We start from the raw sequence: 5,324 nt of genomic DNA on the forward strand, positions 1-5,324 counted from the left end.
CTTCGTGCCGACACGAGGGAGGGGGGCTGCTAGCTACTTCACACTTTGCTACGGTGAACCTCGGTTGGGGGGCATGCATTCATAGCTTAGGATTCCCTTCATGCTGACACGAGGGAGGAGGGGGGCTGCTAGCTACTTCGCACTTTGATAGGTGAACCTCGGTTGAGGGGGAGGGGGCGTGCATTCATAGCTTAGGATTCCCTTCGTGACGACACGAGGGGGGGAGAGGTGGGGGCAAGCAATACCGTGTGCTTTGCGAGAGAGGTGCCGCATCGAAGTTGCATTTGGTATTTGAAAATCAAACCACCCTTTTGATACATAAATTTGGTCCACATGCAAGTGTGTTCGTGTTCTGACCATCTCCCGCGTCATTTTTCGCCAAATTTATGAACGTTAGACAAGTCGAATGACACAACATACACGGTTCACTCACACTAACAGTGGGCCATGCCGGTGCACCTGTCATGCACACATCCGCATAGTACATTGGGCTCCACGAGGCTCCCCCTCTAAAAAATATCTGCCCGCCTCGAGGGGTTTTCTGTTTCATAACACATGGTTGTTATCTCCGGACCTTGTGTGATGTTTCTTGTTCCCAATCCCGCCTGCATCCCTAGAAAATATCTGCTCGCCTAGAGGGTTTTTCTGTTTCATAACACACGGTTGTTATCTCCGAACCGTGTGCGATGCACTATCATCGAAATTTTCAATAGCACGGCATTTTCACTCCCGCCTTTGACTCCCGCGTAGTAAAATTTTCAGTACACGCGTCATTTCCTCAAACACCCCGCGCCCCCTCCACAGACACACACACCAAAACCTCCTCGGGCATGCGCGCACACACACACACACACACTCGCTCCAAACCCTAGCAAAGTCCCCGTCGCCGCTGCCGCTGCTAGGCCTCCATTGTCCACATCTGTCGGTTTGTCCGTGCAGCTTACCCACCGATCTCCATACCCAGGCTGCCCTGAGTTTCTTAGATGACGCCTGCCAAACACCCCTTTCCCACAGATCCCCATCCCCATCCCGATCCCCCACTCCAGAGCGTCTGAAAGTGCAACTATCCCTGGGTGGTTTTGGTAATTCCTAACAACATATAGCTCATTGAGCTAACATTATTCCAAGATTAATATTTTAGGAAAAGCTCAATGAATGGCATGGCATGGATGAGGAAAGTGTATCCCTCAAAATTCTAAGGACAAAAAGTTTGGCTCAAGCTTCAAGATCAAGACTCTACATTTTATATTATAGTGATCCAAGATCACATTGAGTCTATAGGAAAAGCCAATACTATCAACGAGGGATGAGGTGTTACTTAATGGCTTGCTTGCTCAAAATGCTTACTGATATGCTCCAAAATCCTCAACTACCTTCCCACATTCACATATGACCTAAACCAAAAGTCAAACTCGGCCCCACTGATTCTTTCTATCCGGCGCCACCGAGTTTCAAATGTCATAGCCACTGCCACAAACCCTAGGCAAATCGGTCTCACCGATAGGGATCTCGGTCTCACCGAGATGGGATTGTAATCTCTCTGTTTCCCTTTGTAACGTTTCGGTCTTACTGAGATGAGCGATCGGTCCCACCGAGATTGCAATGTAAACTCTCTGTTTCCCTTTTGTAACATTTCGGTCCCACCGAGATGAGCGAATCGGTCCCACCGAGTTTACCTGACCAACTCTCTAGTTAGCTTATTACCAAAATCGGTCCCACCGATTTTGTGTAATCGGTCACACTGAGATTACGTTATGCCCTAACCCTAACCATATCGGTCCTACCGAGTTGCATCTCAGTCCCACCGAAAATCCTAACGGTCACTAGGTTTGCTGAATCGGTCCGACCGAGTTTAACCATTCGGTCCCACCGAGTTTGGCAAATTGTGTGTAACGGTTAGATTTTGTGTGGAGGCTATATATACCCCTCCACCCACTCTTCATTCGTGGAGAGAGCCATCAGAACATACCTACACTTCCAATACACATTTTCTGAGAGAGAACCACCTACACTTGTGTTGAGATCAAGATATTCCATTCCAACCATATGAATCTTGATCTCTAGCCTTCCCCAAGTTGCTTTCCACTCAAATCTTCTTTCCACCAAATCCAAATCCTGTGAGAGAGAGTTGAGTGTTGGGGAGACTTTCATTTGAAGCACAAGAGCAAGGAGTTCATCATCAACACACCGTTTGTTACTTCTTGGAGAGTGGTGTCTCCTAGATTGGCTAGGTGTCACTTGGGAGCCTCCGACAATATTGTGGAGTTGAACCAAGGAGTTTGTAAGGGCAAGGAGATCGCCTACTTCGTGAAGATCTACCGCTAGTGAGGCAAGTCCTTCGTGGGCGACGGCCGATATGGAATAGACAAGGTTGCTTCTTCGTGGACCCTTCGTGGGTGGAGCCCTCCGTGGACTCGCGCAACCGTTACCCTCCGTGGGTTGAAGTCTCCATCAACGTGGATGTACGATAGCACCACCTATCGGAACCACGACAAAACATCCGTGTCTCCAATTGCGTTTGAATCCTCCAAACCCTTCCCTTTACATTCTTGCAAGTTGCATGCTTTACTTTCCGTTGCTCATATACTCTTTTGCATGCTTGCTTGAATTGTGTGGAGATTGCTTGACTTGTAATAAGATAGCTAAAATCTGCCAAGAACTAAAATTGGGAAAAGGCTAGATTTTAATTTGGTCAAGTAGTCTAATCACCCCCCTCTAGACATACTTTCAATCCTATAGCGTCGCAACCTTAGCCCGGCTACGCTTACCGTGGAGCTCGAGGAGCGACTGCCCAAAAGAGGTGTATAGCCGTCTCTTGGCCTGACGTCACCGAGGAAGCTGATGACCATTACTGGCGGCAGGCACTCAAGCAGCGGGCTAGAGTATGCGGGCATGTCTCGTCCGCCAGATACGACATCGAGGTCATCGACAGCGACGCCCTGAGGCGGGCTATGTTACAGGTTAAGTGGCCCACCCCCAACCCCTCAGGTTCAACCGCCGTCGATCTCATCCATGGCCCCGCCACTGATCTCCTCTGGCTCGCTGTCAACAATTTGCCAGTCTACATCGCCATCGAGCCCCTTTTGTCATTTCTGAAGGACACATTCTACAACGCTGGCTTGGGATCCACTGCTTCCAAGTCAGACCTCATCGACAGCGACCACATGGAGGGTACCCTCTCCGACTCTTCCAAGGGGAAAGAGCCCACCTGCTCTTCCAAGGGGAATGCGCCTGTCTGCGACATCAGGGAGGGCACCCTATAGCCGTGCTCCTCCAAGGGGAAGGATCCCATCTACGACAACATCGAGTGCATCCAGGGTCCATGCTCTTCCCATGGGAACGAGCCCATACGTGACAAGTGAGGAAACCCATGATTTGTTTTGTCATGCCTCTTCACAGGGGGAAACCCATGATTTGTTTTGTCGAGTCCCTTTTGTAGTGTAGTGAGAATATGTCCAGTTTTAATTGCTATATCTGGTTGTTTGCAGTATGCCTTGTTTATTTCAGTTGTTCACAATGTGATGCTCGATATGTGCAATTATTTACTGTGCAGTACATTTCATCAATCCAATTTTAAACATACCGATAGGAATGCATGTATTTGCTTGTTGTTAAGCCTGTTATAGTTAGCATATGCCTCTTTTAAAGTTTTTTGATTGTTCGGTTGTTTGTAGTTAGCATATGTTTAGTTTCAAATGCTATGTTTGGTTGTTCGTAGTATGCCTTGTTTATTCCAGTTATTCACAACGTGATGTTCTATATGTGCAAGTATGAACTGTGCAGTTCAATTTCATCAGTACTAGTTTCAACAATACCAGTTTCAACATTTGGTTGCTGCATCTTGTAGTTAACACACCTTTCCACTTGTTTTGCTTTACTAGCATGCTTAAACCTGCACACTGAAGCTATCTTTTGGAGATTATTTTGTCTGCCATGTGTAATTTTGGTTGATGCTTAGCCTGTTGTGCTTAACATGCTTCTTGATGTACCTACACAGGACAATTTTGGGAACGACTGTTGTTTTCCATCGAGGTTAGTTTCATCCCATGGCTTATATCTGCTCACTATTCAGGATATCGGTAGCTGGTACCATATAGGCCGACGGCTGATAAGGGACAAATCGGTGAATCAGACTTTTAATTGAATATATCTGCAACCCATTTTTCCTTAGGTTAACTAGGGCCATATGTAATGTATCTGAGGCTACATAGCAACATGCACTATACTTAATGTCTAAATATGCAATCCTAGGCTACATAGCAACAAGGAAGAGTGTTACATTAATGTTCTAATGATGTCTAGATATACGTAGAAGAGCATCAGCAGCAACAACTACAACACAACCCTGTTTGGATACTCAACTTAGCTAGAGGTTAGAGTTAGTTTCTAGCTCATTACCAACCCTGAACTAACTCCATCCAAAGAGTTTTTTGGATGGCAGGGTTAGATTGACAATGAATGCACCAGGAGAACTAGCTCCAATTAGCACCTCTTGGGTTGGATCCTAGTTTATTTGGGTGGGTTATAGATGCAACTAGATCAAACTAGCCCTCTTATTTAGAAATACTTTAGGGCTATTTGAGCTCAAACTAGCTCAAACTAACTGTAACCCGTGGATACAGCAACAGATAATTTGTAAGAATGAACTAAACTCCTTCCAGCCCATAACATAAGATGTTAATTCATCTAATATGTGAGTATATTGGATGTTATAAGATACTCCCTCCATTCCTAAATATTTGTCTTTTTAGAGATTTCAAATGGACTACCACATACGAATGTATATAGACATATTATAAAAGAGTGTTGTACTACATCATTGTGCAATTCATGTTTAGCTTCTAATATTAACATGGTGCTTTTAGGTACATATGTCATTGGTAAAGATCCGCGTTTCGACCCTTTCTGCGTATGGGGCAATGAGATATCGATGAACCAACATATAGTGAGGAAGCTAATAAAGATTGTTAGTAAAATGGGTCCATAGATGGCAATTAAACTATTTGTTTACACTTTATCCAAGACAACAGCGAACTGCAGGATGGTAAGTAAGAACTCCGCAACCTTCTTTTTACTGCCCATAATGAGTTGTGTTAGACGACAATGTCTCAATCTTTTTCCTTGCAGTGGTTGCCAAAGCAGTTTACTCAAGATTACCTCTCAAACTACATGATTGGTGGGCATGCAATGGTTAAAGTATTTCTACCAGAACATGATGATTATCTAGATGTTTTCATTAATACCGTGAAGGATGGGCGGTCGGCCATCACAAGGGGTTGGACTAGAGTCGCGCGTGCCTTTTCCATGGAGGAGGGAACAATATG

This window comes from Triticum dicoccoides, chromosome 3A (assembly GCF_002162155.2).
Source record: "Triticum dicoccoides isolate Atlit2015 ecotype Zavitan chromosome 3A, WEW_v2.0, whole genome shotgun sequence".
Lineage (NCBI taxonomy): Eukaryota > Viridiplantae > Streptophyta > Magnoliopsida > Poales > Poaceae > Triticum > Triticum dicoccoides.